A 20,163-nucleotide genomic window follows, 5' to 3' on the forward strand; every position below is an offset into this window, starting at 1 on the left:
CGTTGACTTCTGGTGGTTGTGTGACGGGTGAGAATCTGCAGGTTACACTCAATGGCCCCTTCTTGAAAAAACTGTCCTTAGGGCTTCAATTAATCATCATAGTCATTAGACTTGCCTGTCAAGCTGTGAGGCCCTGTGTGCTCAGTCAAAGGGATTTGCTTTTAAGCTAAACAAATGTTAGCATTATGTATGTTGAGCTAACAACCTGTCTAAGAAAATAAATGCAGCTATAGCTTTTAAATTTTAGTGCAGATATCACGCTTACTTAAGGCGAGCGGACAGATCGTGTAAGATATCTGTCAGTGCAGCTGTGAACAAAGCGAAGTAGAGTTGCTGCTTTTCATTCTCTTCATATTACTGATAGAATGCTAAAGCTACACAGCCAATTCTATGATGTCTTTTAAAAAAGACAATATAATTGCTTTTGTTGTTTTTACCACTTATTTTCATTAATTCATTCATTCGTTCGTTCGTTCGTTCGAAAGGCAAACATCATATGTATCCTGAGACAATGTTCATGCACTAGGTGAAGGTCCAGTAGTTGTTGTGTAAGAGCCACTCACGTCCCTTCAGGGAGATTCACTACAGGAGGTTGTAGAAGGTCTTAACACACATTCTGCCCTTTACTTTTCCCTTGGCCCTGCACTAATGTCTTGTTTTAACCAGGCCAAGAAAGGCTTTTTTTAAGGTTACTCTTACTCTTACTTTTGTTGCTATGATGAGAATTATTCATCTAATGAAGAGGTATTGAGATGCCATATAATTGTCTTAAAAGCATGTATTTCTAAAGCAAATTCCTATTTTATTTTCTATATCATTTATATTCCTTGCATTATTATTCCCAGGAAATGTCTATGAATATAAATGTCTATGGATGGGGGTAAATGGTTTGGTCTGGAATTCACTTTTCAGGTGTTTTGATCTCAATTCTTGCATATGGGTCAGATATGTTAATCAGCTTACATCACTTGGTATTAAAAAAAATAATAATGAAAAAAACATAATGAATTTCCACCTTCCACATTGTCTGGCCACCTCATTTGGAGTACATACAGCACAAACCTGCTGTATTGTTGTATTCTTTCATTCTTTCTCTTATTGTATATGTTTCTCATTTCCCCTCACTGCTGCTGTCTGTATTTGTTCATTTGTCAAATCAGATACGGCAGGCAAAATTCTGCTTGGTTGTTGGTTCTTACCGTTCCACATCTATCTTAGGGGAGCAATATGTTCATATACAGTACATACTACACTACAGTTAAAGCGTTTGTGGGTCGGTAAGATAAAAAAAAGTTATTTACTTGATCAACAAACAGTACTTTTTGTAATTAAAATTTTTAAAATACATTTTTAAATCTCTTCAAATTGAAAAAAGTTAATGTATTCTTGTAATGGCAAAGCTGAATTTTTAGCATCATTACTCCAGTCTTTAGTGTCACATGATCCTTCAGAAATCATTCTAACAAGATGATTTGATGCTTGAGAAACATTTCTTATTATTATCAGTGTTGAAAACATTTATGCTGCTTAACATTCTTGTGGAAACCATGATACATTTTATGATTTTTTGATGAATAAAAAGTAAAAAAAAACAGCATTAGTTTGAAATAGTAATAACATTATAAATGTCTTTACTGTCACATTTGATAAATTAAATGCGTCCTTGCTGAAAAAAGTTTTTTTTTCGCCCTTAAGTAACTATAATGTACATCAGCTTTTTGTAACTTGTATTGTAGTTTATAACATTAGCTTTAACTGTAGCTCAACTGTTTCAATTTATAATTAGCATGGCAAGCTATAGTTGTAAAGTAGCCACAACACTGGCCACGTATTTTAATGCAAATTCTTGTCAGTGTAAATTATGCCACTAAACACTGCATCCATTCCATTATGTGCACAGAGACAGAATGTATGAGGATAAAGCAATATCATACCTTAAATTAAGTCAGGGGTTATGCCCCATATCTAATTGAGCGTTGTAAAACAAAGTCCAGGCTGGCAGAGTGGTAGAGTGCTGTAGGCCGCAGGCGGACATTTGCAGCAGTGTATGTAGCCGAGGTGCAGCCCTATAACTTACTGACTGGGAGGTACTTACTATATAATGCAATATTCCTGCACTGCAGCATGCCATTTGTCATTTGAAGCGGGACACAGATTATGGCTTAGGGCAGTGCATCTGTCCTGCAAGTAGCTAAAAGCCTCCCCAGCTGAGCCTGCTGATTTAGCCGCTGGAGCAGAGGTCAACGCCCCCCCATTACTCCTCTCCACCTACTCTCGCTCTCTCTCTCTCTCTCTCTCTCTCTCTCTCTCTCTCTCTCTCTCTCTCTCTCTCTCTCTCTCTCTCTCTCTCTCTCTCTCTCTCTCTCTCTCTTTATCTCCCACCCACTTCCACACCCTAACCCACTGCTAGTCTGTATCTACATTCAAAGTGCTGCTCTGTTTGCTAATGTACACCCCCTAGCTTAGCACCCACTTAGCAACGTCCCCTGATTTCCTGTGACAGTCCCTGCTAGCTAAGCCCTGTGTCTTAGCGGGTGACTAAATGAAACATATTGATGTCCCACTGGGCTCAGCCCTTGTTGTTTTGACAAATCCTCCTTTGGTGTTGATCAATCAGGGCTTCTCAATGGGGAGTGGAACGCTCCCAATATTTCATTCCCTAGCGTGCTTGCACACGGGGCTGCAGGGTGAGCGGGCGTATTCAATTTGGGCTCGTAAGAGCTGCCCGTTCAGTCTGTCCCCGTAATGCACACACGTCTCGGGATGAAAAGGAAAGGAAGGATCATCAGCCCCCCTCTCACAATGCTGACATAAGTTACAAGCGAATATTTTAATTAGTGGGGCGGCGCACTGTGATAATTCACTGCTCTTCTGTCTGTTTGCTTGTTTGTCATTGTGAGCTTCTATTCATTGCATCTGGCATCTGCATGCCCTGCGAGGAGAGAGAGGTGGCAACACAACCAGTATTTAGACTCCAGGGAAAAGAGGAATGTATCTCGACATTGTTCAGTGATTCAGGATTACAGACCAGGACCAATAAACAGTACACTAATAATACAGACACTTTCTTTCGTAGTTGTTGGTTTTATAGTGTGTGTGTGTGTGTGTGTGTGTGTGTGTGTGTGTGTGTGTGTGTGTGTGTGTGTGTGTGGTGTCCAGGTAAACCCTACGTTATGAGGACAAAATGTCCCCACAAAGATGGCAATATCTGAAATCCTTGTCTGTGTGTGGACATTTTTTGGTCCCCATGAGGAAAACTGCTCAAAAATCAGACTAAATTATGTTTTTAAAGACTAAATGTAAAGTTTTGTGTGATGGGTAGGTTTAAGGGTAGGGTTATAGCCTAGAAATCTACGCACCCTAAGCAGCTAATTTTATTTAACTCTTCGTTGGCGTGCGAGCTGGAAAAAACAAACTCTAGTCAGGCCTATCACATCGTGTATGGAGTCGGTGGGCGGACTTAACATAATGACGGCAGAGTTACGACGGTTCCACGCTTGAATTCCCTGCTACTTGAAAATGTATGGCTGCTGCTGGCGAACAGCGGTCTTTCGAATCGGCTTTGCCGCGACTCTAGAAGACTTGGAGTTCATTTTTTCTTTGAGAAAAGAACAAAGAACGGCAATAAAAAGTCATTCTTAAAAAAGGAAGATGTGTTCAGAGTTTTGCCGACCGGCAAAAGTTTAATCTATCAACTCCGCTGGTGGGAAAACGCATGCATAGTGACTCTGACTACGTCACTACATTGTTGCTCTGGTTGGTTGTAGCGCTATCCTTTTGCTTGCAGAGGGAATTTGAAAGACAACCGTTTATCCCGCCCCTCGGAATGAGCCCTGCCAAAGTCCCTAATCTCCCCATAAAATATGAAAATGTTTGTGTGTTTTGTCGTTAAACCTATTTTCACATGTTAAGAGGGTGTAACCATAATTGTGCGGTCAAAAAATACATATTTAAGGTCATTTAAAAAAAAAAACTGTTTTGTTTGGTGTTTCTTTAAAGATATACTCCACCCAAAAATTTAAATTAGTTTACTCACCCTCATGCTGTCCCAGATGCATATGACTTGCTTTTTTTAGATGAACACAAAGATCTTTAGAAACATTTCTCAGTCCATATACGGTAATGCAATTATAACAGACTTCCAGTGTTGCCAATTCAAAACCCACCCAAAACGAACACAACGGTAATCTAATTCCAGTTGATGAATCACTCTCTTCTAAAGTAAAAAGATAGGTGTGTGTAAGAAAAAATATATATATTTTAAACTTTTTCTGACTATAAACCATTCCTTTAAGCTTGAACTCATTAATCAACAATCGTTGATCAGAAGAAATGATGGTTTATAGTTTAAAATATTAGTATGTTCATCATCTGGGGTTGAATGGATTACTGTCGTGTTCGCTTTTTTGTTGTTTTTCTAGTGTCAACTTTGGAGGTCCATTGATTATTTTTTAGAGATGGAATGCTTTAAAAAAAAATCTTTATTTGTATTCATCTGTGGTAAGTAAATGATGAGAGAAATCAAGCGTCAGTTCTGGCAGGTCATGTTAGTCAATACGACGTCTATCACTGCATACATATATAAGCTTCTTCAGTATTATCAGCAGCTATCGTGTTTCTCAGGAGCGAATAACCCTCCGCCATCCTCAGCTCCTCTTCTCGTCAGTCAGGATTTGGTATTCCAATTCCCCTTGAATCAGACTAAATTCTCGAATTATGTTGTACTTTAAAATATTGATTTAATGATATCTGCAATACATTCATGAATCATGTTGGTTCTGTCCTGTTTACCCTAAGGGTTATTGCTGCTCTTATCCATGCTAGGCTGTATGAATGCGCAGGAAGTTCTTGCCCAGAACAGAACCATACTGCCAATCCAAACTGTATGCTAATGGTCAATCGTATAGTGGTCCTGACAGAACTTTAATTTTTGACTTTATTATCCCTTAAAGTCTTTCAGGTGCTTGCTAACATGACTGAAAATATTGCACATTCATAGTGGAATTGAATTAAGTATCATCAGGACAGACATACATCTGCGGGCAAGTAGCAACAAACCCACTGCAGCATATAAAAAGACAGATCACAGTATAAGTCTCGATTCAAACCTTTAATGTTATGAAACAGAGCGCTATTTCCAGACCTCACCGTTCAGCAAATTTTTTGTGTTATTTATCTTATTACCAAGTTGGCTCAGAGCCGATTGTGAAAAATTTGCCGGAGCTGGTGTCACGTCGACAGGAAGTAATCAGGACTATAAATATTTCACTTGGAAGAGTGTTGCCCGAACTAGAGTACTGTTCTGTGTATCCCCATTATTTATTTACCTACAGTCTGTTTGCAAGAGCCTCATAATCCTGCAGCACTTGAGAGGATGGGTCTAAGGAGCCGTAGCACTGGGGAACAGTTGTAAGGGGCTGTAATCAAAGACGTACACCCCCCCCGTCACGACCACCCCTATCGTTCCCTCCCAGAATGTTAATAATGTCAATCTCCACCTCCCAATCTGGTCTATATACCTCCAGAGTCTGAGCGATGACTTGTGCCTTGTCCCAGACCACCTCAGGCCCCTTGCTGGCCTTTGCTCTCTCTCATTGTTCTCCTTCATGTCAGGCGGGTATGCAGTGACATGCCATCTAGCTTGTTAGCGACCCATGAGTTCAAACTGTTGCCATCTGGCAGTCTCTGCTGGATGTTCAGTTTTGTTTTGTTTTTTTGTTTCAAAAAGACTGAGCGTGGAGCTCACACAGAGATATGCTTGAAAGGGATTTGGTTTGGAGTAAACTTTTTGTTACTATTGTTATTTCCATAAAACCTTTTTACACAGTATACTGAATAATCAGTGAATGACAAGATTGTGTTTTTGCTGTTTTTAAATATGCATTAAGCATTAGGGAAACAATTGAACCTGTTACTGTTGCTTCACTAAACTGTTTTCTGTGCTGTTTAGCATGTTCTCTGACACATTGATGTCACATGGGCATCCTTCTATGGTCGTAATTTTGCGGCTAATATTTGCAGCATATGCAAGTTCAGTCCAGACCGCTGCATCGACAGTATTTCCATAAATTTGCGTAATGCAACAATTTTACGTTAACAAAAGATAATTTAGAAGTCATATTGTTGTGTTTTTACCTTTCATCATGCTGTGCTGATTTTCATATAAATGTCTTTTCTAAGGCACTCAGGTTTATGCCGAGCATTATGTTAGCACCGAGAGAGAGAGAGGGAAGAGCTTTAGTGGATATTCATTTATGGCCTGCATTTTAGGGGGGGAGCTTGGAAAACAATGAAATATTTATCATGGAAAGATGAATGGCACAGGCAGGGAGAGGGCACTAAATTATAAAGGAAAGGTTAGGATCTAATTGAATTAGGATGTGTGGAGAGCACGAGCTAGCCAACTGCAGGGGTTCACAGTGGCTGCCACAAGTCTCCCCATCACTCGTCTGCCTCACTGGCTCTCCTCTCTAATAAGAGTTAATGCATAGTAATAAATCACATTACAAATTATTAAACATTTATTTGTTACAAATGGAAAGATTTTAGCAGGGAGCATTTGTACAATGTACATTAATTTAAAAGATGCTGCAATAAAGAATGACTGATTTTGAGCTGAGATTATGGATACAGAGAGACAGGATTAATCATCTTAGCCGTTATAATATCATTTAAAAACATTATTTCTCTCTTTTTTTTTTCTTTTTTTTTTGAGACCAAACCAGAAATGCGTTCCGAGGTCCACAACTCACAAATCAAAACTGTTTCATGGAGTTTTTGTCTAGTTAATTATTTATTTAATTTTTTTAAAGATGTTTTAGCACACTCTACTACTATTCATCACAGCCTTTTAACTTGTGTCAAAAATGAAATATGTCTGTCCTGACTAAGGTCTATTGGCATTGATTTTTGGCCAATAACTGATAGTTCCAAAAAGCAACTCGCAGTGCAGATTAATCAGTCAATCTATCATAGTAACTAGTATGAAAGTTATTTTGCAATTCCAAAGGATAGTATTTTTGTACAAACTGCATGCATTATTTTGTTTTCATTATAGAATAAAAAAATTATAATTATAAACTAATTGTCATTTGTGTATAACAGATTTAGCCAAACAAAATACCCGCATAACCTGCTTAAGTGCCCCTGGGATCCATGTTGCCCTGGTTGGGAATCCATGATTTAGAATATTACATTTTTCAATAGAATTTTCAGGCTCAGTAAACAGAGGCAGACAAAACAAGATGGCACCACTTTGTACTTTTTAGAAGAACATATTTTCAATTCTGTCCATCCCTCCCTCCCTTCCTCAGGAATAACCTCATTAGAATTGAGGGAATCTGATTGTGTATTCCCGTGAGATTAACATTTTACTGGTTAATTTAATTTGAGGGGCTGGCAGAGCAGAGTAGCGTTCAGAGGGGAAGAAAGAAAGAGAAGTGTGCATCCATCTAACAGGTGGCTGAATCGACCTCAGCTGGTGCCACCTCGGCCTCTGACACCGACCTTGCTCAGAACAAGCTTAGCTTATTCTCTCTCTCTTCTCCTCCTCCTCTTTTTCCCTGTCTTTCTCTCACTCCACTCGTCTCTCTCTCTCTAAACAAATAACACTTCTGCTTTCAAGGGGGAGAAGATAGAAAGACACTAAAAGGGAAATATGTTACAGTACTTGCGGTGGCGGAAAGCATTTGAGGATGAATAATTTCTCCCTGTCTCTGGAGAGACGTCGCTGTATTTCTTTCTCTTTTTTTTTCTTTTAAGGAGAGGGCGGATTTACATAAAAGGAGCAGCGACCACAGCGGTCTGAAAGAGCCTCTAACTGGTGGGAGGATTAAGTGTATCACTGAATGGAATTATGTTGTAAATGACAGGGAGGGGTAAGGACCCCCTGGGCCTCCTCTCTCCCCTCCTCGGTGTCGTGGTCCCATCTGGTCCTTTAAAGAATACCTAGCGGTAATTACCCCCAGATGGCTTAGGGGCTTTGCACAGGCCGCCCGACCAGGTGCCAGCAAGTCCTGCTGGGTCGCCGTATTCACTGCCAATCCCCAGCAGCACCGCGAAGTGGACCAGGGCTCACCAAGGCTGCTTTAAAAAAAAAATGTATAGAAGCCAAAAACTATGGTATAGGACAGGACATCGGAGAGGGAGGGGAAAGGTGATGGATTGGACAATATGATGTTATTTTGTATGTTTCTTTTTGGACCATGGGTTGGACAATATGATGTTCTTTTTCCTTTGAACTGTTTTTTTAGAAGGCCAAAAGGCTACACAGCAGGTTTATTTTGAGCAGAGGAGATGTATGAATTTCATCAGTTCTCATGCATGTGTTGCCACTGCAGACAGACTCATTTGTAAAGCAAAGTGTGTCTAAATACTGAAAAGCAGCCATATTGCATTGATCTGTTTTGACTGACCAAAAACTAAGATAAAGAGAGGCAAGCAAACTGAAACCTATATTGATTACTCCGCTATTTTCCGTCAGGCTCTAATACTGTACCTGAAGGCATCTGTGTTTGCCAACAAGTCTGTATGAATGGTCTCAAGTCACTGTAACACAATTCCATGAAAAAGTGCAACACGTGAGACATTTGTGCCTACAGTATGCTGAAACAGGACTTTCAGTTATTTTATTAAAGGAATAAGTCACAAGAAGACTTGCGATATCGCTGTTTTATCACGGATATGTGCTATTAGGCTCAGCTTTACATGAAACCCTTAAAATCACTGTATAACATGGACTTGAGTATTGCTTTTACGAAATAAAAAAAGACAAGCATTTGATTAAAACTTTACTTTATAAAATTACATAACATATATTATAATAATATATAAAATAATATATATATTATATAAATCTATTAAAAACTATAAATTAGGGATGCACGGATATGAACATTTCACAACTCTGTCTCGTATTCTGTCCAAACACACCGTGCCTTCTAAGTCCGGTGACTGTAAATGCGCAAAAACTGTTTTCATTGCAGTTTTACAAAATATTTATTTTTCGAATTGCCTGAAAAACTACCTCATGTGAGCGTAAAAACTTTTTTGCGATAAATGGGAGTTTTTGCGAAATTGACGTGTTTCCATTAAGCGTATTTTCAATTTCAATTTCATTTGCCATCACTTTGACTCTGACCTTTGGGCCAATTTAGTCATCTATCCAATGCAAAATGATTTTCCTCCTTTCTAGTAAAAATTCAAAGTCCTTAAAGGGGTGGATCACCCAAAACTGAAAAGTCTGTAATTAATTACTCACTCTCATGTCGTTCCAAACCCGTAAGACCTTCATTCATCTTCGGAACACAAATTTATACATTTTTGATGAAATCTGAGAGCTTTCTGACCCCCTATAGACTGCAACATTATTACCACTTTCAAGGCCCAGAAAGGTAGTAAAGACAATGTTAAAATAGTCCATGTGACTGCAGTGGTTCAACCTTAATGTTATGAAGAGACGAGAATACTTTTTGTGTGCAAAAAAACAAACAAAATAGCTTTATTCAACAATTTCTTCTCTTCCGTGTCAGTCTCTGACACCGTGTCCTAACTACACGCGACGCGATAAAATTCCAGCGACAGCAAGTGTGTCTGTCCACACTAGACGCGACGCGACTGAGACGCTACACGTCAATCAAAAAATCACAGCCATTCAGAACAGCGTGTGGGCGGAGTCTCTCTGTGAAAGCGCACTGCTGGCCCGCACTCGCATTGGAAATGGGTAAGGATATAATCAAATCAAGAAATAACATTATTAAAAATCCAAAACATTAACAAAATATACTCATTGACTAATTTTGTTAAGAAGTACAGTTGTATGTTTGCATAGAATTCAGTTTGAACGCTATATTATATGCTTTCAAAATCTGAGGTAAATTATCCATTATTGCTTCTGGCACAGTGACCTATTTTTAACTAAAAATAAATAATGTGTACTCATAACCAGTGTAATTTCTTCATATGACAATCAGTTTATTCGATCTTGTTCATAGGGAAATTCATATCCATCCCGTCTGTGTGGGCGGATTTGTCAGCCGCGACGTCGCAGAAATAGGAACCGTTTCTAAATTAGAAACTTCGCGAGTCGACGTCGCGTCTGGTTAGGACAAAAACTCTGATTAACATGGAAAAGATACCTTTTATCGCGTGTCGCGGCGTCGCGTCGCGTGTAGTTAGGACACGGTGTGATGCTATGCGCGTAGTAAACACAGTACAGCACTTCCGGATTCTACGCCAGATCGTGACTCCATATTAACATCACAGGCATGTGTCGTGGTGACGTGACATGAGTTTTTTTTCCCTTTAGGCTATGTTTACACGGAAACGATCTGAAGAGAAAACGCAAAAGTGGCGTTGCGTTATCACTTTTTATTCTGCGTTTAGACAAGCATTATGGGGGGGGAAATCTGCGTGCATATGGTGACGCAAAAGTGTGTGAAATTCGATGTAGTATGCACTCCAGGTGGCTAGGTGGCAATGTGAAGCACTGAAAGTGAAAGAGACACTGACACTGTTTTTCTTGTTTAATACGGTAAAGCTGCTGCTTTAACCCTCGGTGCTCTTCGCGTGTCGCTCAAAAATGACAGATTTTTTTTTGTTTTGTTTTTTTGTCAATGAAATTAATGCTATATTTTAGTTTGATAATGTTTTGTTATTTTCCTGTACTGGTGCATGCCTGTGACGTAAACACGTACGCGACGCCTTCACAGTCTAGCAGACTTTTGCGTTTTTACCGGTTTTACCCTTTAGACGGGAACGCGATGGTGGAGCGTTTTTAAGATTTCCACTCTGGAGGGTGGTTTCACTTTTTTGCGTTTTTAAGCCCCAAAAACACCGTTGCCGTGTAAACGAAAGACACATCTGATAAAATATTTTTACGTTTTCACCCGCGAGCGTTCTCGTGTAAACAGGGCCTTAATCGCAGTCTCCCAGTAAACACAAATTACAACTTTGTTGTTGGTTAAAGACTCACAGTGAGTGTTTCATCAATAGGCAAAGCTGGTAAGATAAATGTTGAACCAACCATTTTAACAAATAAAAGTGTGATATTGTGGTAAATTGTTCATCATTTAGCTTGAGAGGCATTTTTCAGTATCAACAAGATTTTTATTAGAATAAAGGAACCGCACACTTAAATGTTCCTCCATAATTAATTGAACAGTGTGACTATTTAACGTATTTAACGTGAACTATTTAAGTTCACACTTATTGTATTTAACATCCCAATCACTCAATAGACATAACGAGCCTGTAACATCATTATGATTCTTCATATAAAAATGCACGCACACAGACTTTATTAATATAATCTGACCTGTTTTATTATCGGATCTCTCAATGACTCTCTAAATTGGCTGCTCTGCTTTTGTCTACAGCCGTGTGTGCTGAAGTATATTTTATGCAGGGTCCCTCCTCTAACAGCAAATGCTATTCAGCCTGCTGGTCGCAAGTGAATGCTGCTCCTCTTTCTGTAAACAATAGACGCTTGACCCCTGCCACAGGCTCACATAAAACTCCAGTGCCTCTCTTCAACAGTCTGCTGCCTTTAACGTTATTCATAGAGAGAGAGCGCCGTAACAAAGGTATGATTTAGATGCCTTGTTCTGAGATTCACTCGTGCAGGACAGTCATGTTGCTGATGGATACAGTTTAACGTCTGTGTCCGTTTCATTTTGTTTGCTTTAATTTAGCAAATATGGCAAATACAGATTCTTGTGGTAACCCTGATTGGGTTTATTTATTTACACACCAAAATTAGTACCATTATTTTACACTTTTATGTCCATGGGGTTATTATTACTATTATTATCAAAGGTGCCATATATATAATAATTATTTATTTAGATTTTTTTATGGGAACTTATATGTCCCTGTTGTTTTTTATTATTATTACCAATCAAAGGTGCCATATCACGGTATTTACAAAATAGTTGTTGTTTTTTGTTTTTTTTTAAATTGTTTTTATAGGAACTTGTATGTCCCTGTGGTTTATTATTATTATTATTATTTATTAATCAAAGGTGCCAAAGTATTTTCAACATAGCTTTTTGTTATATTGTTTATGGAAACTTGTTTTATTGTTTTATTACTGTTTACGCAAGAAGAAAAACACTGTGGGATTATTATTATTATTATTATTAATAGACTTTTACCGTATTTATGGTTATATAATGGTTACATTAAAACTGTCTTACGATTTCTTCATTATTTTTATTTTTTTACTTTTGCTAAAACCCCTTGTATAAATTTAGCTGTTGTCCAGGTTCAGACTTTCAATACTAAACTATTATAAACACACTATATTGGACATTTTTATTAGACAAATTAAATAAACTGGTAAGACTGTGAAAGTGAGTCCGCAGGGCCAAAAGTGCCCATAGTTTGCATTTGTCTAAGATGGAAACAGCCATTCAAACCAGTCTTGACAATAAACCAACTGCTGTGTTTTAATTCTGCTCTTTACGATGGTCTATTTTCTCACTGTACCTTATGTGGACCCAACCCGATCACACTACCAACTACCATGTGGACTAGACTTTCAGTCATTAAGCCATTTGCTCAAGATGCATGCAACACTTTGCTATTGCAGGTCAACAGAGATGATACCAAGGCACCTTTTATGCTAGCACTCTCCTGTATGGCTGCAGCAAGGCCGGAGGGGGATTTGAAGGAGGCAGACTCCATCATTGCTCTAGAGTGCTATTGATTCTTTATTAAGCCAGTGAGCAGTTCATAGGGGGATCTTTGGGTCCCCTTCACGCAGTCATCCTTGAGAGGAGAGTGCCGTTTATCTGTTGTGACAAAGTGCTGGCTGGACTGGAAAGATTTTTGTTCAAAGGTGCCCCTTAGAAAACCTCAAGCACCATTGTAATTGCAGGGTGTTGCAAAATTTATTAGCATCTCTACATTTTTTAATTTATAATTGGAAACATCTTACGTCAAGGTGTAATATTATTTTAAGTAAGTAGGCATTTAATTTGAATGTTAATGTTAATGTTTGAAACCGAGACATAAATAAAACTGAAAGAAGTGCTGGCCCTTTAAAGGGAAAGAGTGTGTTGTTTTCCCCCCCTATAATCTATGATGGATGCCCTAATACCATAATACCTTGGCATGCTGTTGTTATTTTTCTCAATATTTTGCAGCACCAGAGGTAGAAGGAGGTAATCTCATGTTGGAAACAAGGGATTGCAGGAATTAAAAGCCAATCATAACAATAAAATACACATGTATTTTACTATTGCTATCACTCAACGAAATACGCTCGTAAGTGTAATACTTTTCAAGGATTAACTTTTTCGTATAATACATGAAGGAACTGAGCAGTTCACAGCCTTGCTGCTGTATTACATGCCTGAGGTAACGTCAGGAGAAAATCCTTTTTGTATTATGCATCATAGCTTCTGGAAGAGAAAGTGTATTCAAGCAGACTGATTAACTTAGATTGCAGAGTGTGGTGTCATCTGGAACAGCGCAGTCAAGACTCGCCCACCCTCACACTCCATTTAGTGTCAGCAGAGGCTGGGGAACCAGTGACTGGTCCTGTGGTGTCTGACATATGCTAGAGCAGACACCAGCAGACAGACATCCCCAATGGCCTTGCCCTGATTATTGAATATTGGAAGATTTTTCCCCCTGCTTTGAAATAGTAGATGACAGAATGGGAGGAGCGACATGTCATAAAACAAGTGTGTCCTCTCTGCATACATGTCATTGTGCTTCTGAAACAAGCTATCAGTGTTCATTTGTTTGTTTGTTTGCATTTTCTCTTCTCCGATATATATTCTGTCCACACATGTATAGCCATCAATATACAGTATACATTCAGCATTTCTGCATTGTCAATGAAATGTGTTTTTTAAATTAATATAAATATCTAAATATAAATTATATATTTTTTTATGATAATTATTTTTTTTTAAATAAAACATCCTTAAGATCTGCAGTTGAAACTTTGCTGTTGTTGATGTGAATGGGGGCATTTTGAAAATGTGGGTTAATTAGTCTTGAAACGTTTTCTCTGCTGCAACAGCTGTGGCATAATTGATAGAGTGCTATTTACTTCACAGAGTAAAATTATGCATGCAACACACTTAAAAATATACCATTATAGCTGTGTAGTAATGTTGAAAAGGTTGTGTCAGTTACATTTGCGTGATGTAATTAATGCTACCTACTAGACTTGGGAGGGGATCAGCTTGGCATGACCATGGCACAATAGATGGAGAAAAGGGGATAAGCACACTCACAATTAACGCTGGAAATGGACGGCTATGATTTTGGAGGGTTATTCTGTCCATAAAAAATGTAAATGCATTGGATGTGTGCTTGTTTCGGGTGAACCTGTTCAGCATTTTCACTGAGCTTAGTTTTGGATGTGCCAGTCATCTCTACTGGAATGAGTGCCACTGATATCTGGTTTTATGTGGGATTGTTATCTCCCCGTTTGGCTGGTAACCGATTGTATTAGTGGAACTTGGTGTTAAAAGAGTCATGAAAGAGCCGTGCTTTCACTTCTGGAGTTTAGCCAAAAATGAAACAAGTTGCCATAAACGAAATCTAAAATATTTTCTTTACATTTGAATGACAAACACACACACAAAATGTTTTCTTTTTTGTTTCAGTCTCACATTGCCTGATCCCTCAGTTGGTTCTGCCGTGTGTATCCATTAACAAACCTCTCACTCCCTTAACATCTAAGACACAGAAGACCTTTTTTTTCTTGCAACTGTTTTTCCCCCACCGTTTCAATTTGAACTTCATGCCAGAGCTTCAGGAAGGTGAAGGCAAGGTGGGAGTCTTACAAACGCAAGGTGCAAGCCAGAAAAAAGGGAAGAAGAAAAAGAAAACCACACACGCCATCCATTGGTCTTTGTATTGATTCACAGGGGTGTTGAAAAGGTCTTTGGTCGTGCCCTTACCAAAGCATACTAATTTGCTCGATCAAGTCTGTCAGAATATCGACTGGGAGGAGGTACAGCGCCCGCCATTGTGTTTTCTTCAGCGGGGAGCCGGTCTGTGAAACAGGATTACCAGAGGTCACGCAGGCAGTGAAAGGATGTCCATCACTTTCTGTCTGCTAATACAAAGGGGCGGGAACTGGGACGTGATTGAGATGTTGAAGACAAGAGGAATGGCAGTTTCAAAAAAGAAAAAAAGAGAAAAACATCTCTTGCATGCAAATGTCTCACTGTTAATGTATTCATAGCCATCTCACGGAGCTTTAATCACAGGAGATGGCTGGCTTACAGTTTCCTGTTGTATTTCAGGCCCAGAAACAGAAGGGTGAAATCGAACACTGCTGCCGTGTTTGCTGTAGCAAAAAATTGAAATAAAAAAAATAATTTCAGCTTTATTTTAACATTTCATAAATTTGACCTTGACATGCAACAATGAGTCAGTTTTACATCATAATTAATTCCTTAAAATCATCAGCTGAAAAATGCAATTTATACAGTCTAAATGTTTTAAATTACAGGAAAACAGAATGACCTCACTTTAACATTGCTGAGTGCTACAGCATTTGTCTGTTATGATGAGCAAGATGAAAAATCTCTTATTAGAAACGAGAGTAATGATTCTGACGTGAAATATATTTGATGTAAAAGTTGCATGAAAGGTCTAAATTTCAACAACAGAAAATTACATTTATTTTCATTTAATTAGTTTAATTTATTTTCGCCACTTTCATGAGTTACTAAATTGGCTTGTACATTTGATGCTTAGGAAAAACTGTCAGAACTGTGAAGAAAGCTTTTAGGTTGTGAGGGTTATTTGCAATTAATTAATTTTTCATAAATTTAAATGTTTATCATACTGCTAAAATCTTCTGCATTATTGCTATTTGAGATGAAAAAAAAAAAAAAGATGAATAATTAATTCTCTAAGACAAACATCCAAATTTCAACATGCTGTATATTATAGATAAATGTTTCACAGTCACTTTGCCTAACTATATGTTCCCCATGAACGTCGGGCTCTATAAATAACCCATTGTGTCTGGACTCCTAATGTTTCCTAATCTCTGCACTCTGCTGAAACTCTACGCCACATCATCCAACAAGCCTCTTTGCTCAACAGTGGTTTTTATTATACCCATTATTATAACAAATATCCAATTATCTATTATCTTGTAGATCTGATTGTATACCTCTTTGTGGCGGTAAGGTCAAATACTCGTGGAACATCTGCCTGTGCTTCCTGTCTCATCTGCAGCCCTCGTGGCCGGCAGCCCTTTTAACCTGATCACATAGGTATTTTGCTTTCATTCCCCCCCTGCGTTTTGTTTGTTTGATTGGCTGAGCAGGTGTTTTATAACCATTGGAGACTTCATTGCGACCCTGTCTCTGAGTAGTAAGCAAATAGAACAAGCAGACAGCCAAGTCATGCAAGTGATTTCTTTCCCTCAATGGAACCATCTGGTGACTGAGCGAAAGAAAAAAAAGGAAGCATAGGTCCTCAGTGTGGTTGTTTACCTTTGGCTACATAATTGTGTTTCGAGGAAAGCGTGAGGTCATGGGGGAGGCTGACAGTCGGTTCGGCAGGTTTCAAGGGCTTCGTCGGTGTCCTTGTTTGCTGCCGTTTCTTATGTAGGATTTAATTATTGATAGTGTTATCATAGTCTAAAAATTGTACTTAATGTTTTAATCATTTATTTTTAAATTGAAATAAATATATTTTGTTTTTACTATCCGAAGATACGTTTATTTATGTGCTCTCTCTTTCCTTTGTTAGACGAGTGTCCATCAGTCAATTAATGTTGACTATTGTTGTAACTAAAGCAACTGTGAGTCCAGCAGATCCTGCTCGGAGTGCTGACAGTGGAAAGATTGAAATGTTTGCTTTGAGTTTTTTTCAGTGGTGTCAATAAACATTCGGAATAGACATTCATCCCTCCTCGTACTGGGCAGACGATTACGCCACACTACTACATGTAATTATGAAATTGATGATAATTACTGAGTGACTCGTTAATCTCTCATTAGGCCATTGTGGATAAACTCAATGACATGCAAATCAGTTTAACGAGAACAGAAGAAGAGGATAAATACTTGAAAAAGAATCATGAAGTGCAACTTATTAGCTGTGGGAAGACATACGATATTAGCTGGAGTAAGACACATTTGAGCGAGAGAAAAGCATTTACATATGAGCAGAAGTCAAATGATTTTTTAAAGAAAAACAGTTATTAGTTTAGCTTTGAATGTTCATTTAAAATGGAGTGGAATGTTCGTTTAAAAATGCGGATTTCAATTTCTTTTTTTCTATATAGGCTACTGTGAACTGCAAGTATTTGGACACTTAATTATTTACAAAATTTAAATTAAAAATAAGATGCCAAAGCAAATGGCATCTGCAAATGGATGAGGCTAGAGTTTTTCTCAAAACTAACTTTTCCTTTATTTTTTTGACTGGTGTCAAGGTGATTTTTAGGGGATATATAAAACCAGATCCCCTCAAGCGTAATGTTGTTCATCACATTAGCTATAGACATGACCAACGTTTGAAAACCACAAACTGCTTAAATGCTTAATTTGTAAGTATTTAATGTTTTATAAATTAAAAACAACAAATGTGTACTAATACACATTAACTTGTAAATTCTGTATATTGTAGAATATTATATAAAGATCTTAATAGGCGAGCACATTTTCTGTATGCATGTTGGAGGTGTCATTTTATGGTTGAAATATTGAGCAATGAACCCAGCATTATGCTTTTACAGATGTATTATATGTGTTGAGTTGCATCTGAACAGGAATGTTCACCTGAACACTGCTTGACTGAATCTGTAAGCCCTCAGATGTGTGTGTGCGACAACAATTCTGATAAAAGCTTGACTCTCATGGCCTAATTGATTTATTTACAGTGATCCGGTCTTAGTGGGAAGCCCCTTTCATGTTGATTGATCACCGCAACATGCAGCAGATTTAACAGCACAACAAACCTTTTTGTACTAATGACCCAGGAGCATTAAAGCTCTGGGGCAATGTCTCCATTCACGCAAAAGTGTGGATTTGCAGCTCAAGTGAGAGAGGGGACCTGGTTTATGTGTTCTTAAGAAGCTGCCCATAATGAACAATTTCTCCTAATGGCAAATTATCCCTGTTTCTCTTTCCTGAAGCCGAGGCCCCTGTAAATTGATGTATCTGTCCTCTGAGGGTTTCACCGTCACATTACGGCATTTTAAAATATTAATATGAGAGTGCATTTAGCCAGGAGTAGCGAGGCACAGCTACACTCCCTTTGCTTTCATGTAGGTCACAAGAGACTGACTCCCTCTCTTTCTGTCTGTTACATTTTGTCTCTTTCTCCATTCCTCTCTCTCTCTTTTTATCCAGCTAATTCAAATGTTCCCCCATTATTTTTATATATATATATATATATATATATATATATATATATGTATGTATATATATATATGATGATATATATATTGTGTGTGTGTGTGTGTGTGTGTTTTGTTTGTTTGTTTTGCATTACTATTTTGATTTCCTTTTATTACAGTCATTCTCCCATTGGCATTCAGTAAGCGATGGTGGCGGTGCCCTCTTCCCAGCCGTGGCCATCTTGCCAGTTCAAACGCTGATTAAAGCAGACTACGTGTCACATCCTGTTACAATATGAGCCAGAATGTGGAATCCTGGGAGATTTGAATAAAGAATACGGTCAGATTTTCTCTCCACTGAGTCTGAGTGGATAAATGTTTTACATGCCAGTGTTGACCGTTGCCATTGTAATCAGAACTGTGAAGGACACACAGGGATTCACATATAATTGTACAATTAATGATGATATGCTTCGAAGTGTTGTCATTTTAATTGTTATTTAATGTTTTATTGGCAGTTTTAAAAAAAAATTATGAAATGGGGTTTTCAATGTAAATGGCAAAAGGACACTGGGATTAAAATCTGAATAGCTATTACTTGAACAAACCCATAGAAACTTTTGTTTGTAGCCTAATTTAAACATATCATATTTTTGACTTTAATAAACCCAGTTATTTTAGAGTATTATTTCACCATATTTTTTCACATGCAGCATTTTTTCAGTCTATATTGTATACGTTAAGAGCTTGGATTGTTTATAAAGACAATAAGTTAAACAAATGTATTCATTTAAGCCTTTGTCTTTGCATAGACTGACATGTTCAATATTTACTTCAAGGTCAAAGAAACTCCATATGGCAAAGGATCGGAGATGTCATAAAGAGGGAATATGTCAGGGGTTGTAGTTTATTGTGAATCACTGTTGACAGAATTGCTGGGGCAGCATGATTAAAAATTGATAAGGAAACATTCATGCGTTGTGATCTTCCCTCACCATTTTAGGGAGATAGAAATACAGCACATATGGTGCTTTGTCCCAGTATACAGGTTTTTAAAAAGTAAGAGTGGTAATATCTCAAGTTTTGATAAACACGTGTAAACAGTTACATTTTGCTTTTTGAGCTTTGAAAGCAACTCAAACTTGCTAGAAGCGAAACCTTAGAGAAAGCAGAAGAGGATTTTCTCCCCTATGAGCTCAAACGGGGCGGATTCAAATCTCGCACAAAGACACACACAACGATAGTGTCATAATTATGAGTACATCGTGTATAAGCCGTTCAAAATCTGAAAGAAAAGGCTTGTTCACACTAAAAACAATATGGTAAATATAAAAATAACTATAACGATAAATATATAGTGTCCACTACGCGCGTCTGCCGCTTTAAGATCATTAAGGCCCCGTCATTAAGGTCATTAAGATCGTTCACACCAAGGACGACAACTATAACAATAACGGCACAGATAAACAATATTTTTGGAATCAGAACGATTTTGTTCCAGCTGATAAACGATAAAAACAATGACAGTAGAATGTTACCGTTGGCTGGTCTGGACGCTAATATAGATGTTATAGTTATCCTGAACGGACGTTTAAAGTCTGGTGGATTCTGATTGGGTGTCATTGTTTTTTATCTTCCATCAGGTGGGAAAAAATCGTTCTTAATGTGAATGCAACATAATCGTTTCTCTGTGCCGTTATCATTATAGTTGTGGTGTGTGCTATACTTTTATATTTAGAACCATTTTTAAAACGATATCTCTACTGTTATCGTTATCATCCTTGCTGTAAACAGACCAGAAGAACTGCAATTTCTACCAACTATTTGTTTACTTT

At 38.0% G+C, this 20,163-nt stretch overlaps 1 long non-coding RNA gene across 2 annotated transcripts in view; it reads left to right on the plus strand.

The window, feature by feature from the left end:
- Window positions 1-18,845, plus strand: part of LOC306995732 — a 73,504-nt gene extending 54,659 nt beyond the window's left edge. For both annotated transcript variants that reach the window (XR_013796924.1, XR_013796925.1), the window contains one exon: window positions 18,508-18,845. This is a non-coding gene — a long non-coding RNA (uncharacterized lncRNA). The remainder of the gene's footprint in view (window positions 1-18,507) is intronic.
- Window positions 18,846-20,163: the final 1,318 nt, after the last annotated feature.

The sequence above is a fragment of the Phoxinus phoxinus genome (assembly GCF_949152265.1).
Source record: "Phoxinus phoxinus genome assembly, chromosome: 3".
NCBI lineage: Eukaryota > Metazoa > Chordata > Actinopteri > Cypriniformes > Leuciscidae > Phoxinus > Phoxinus phoxinus.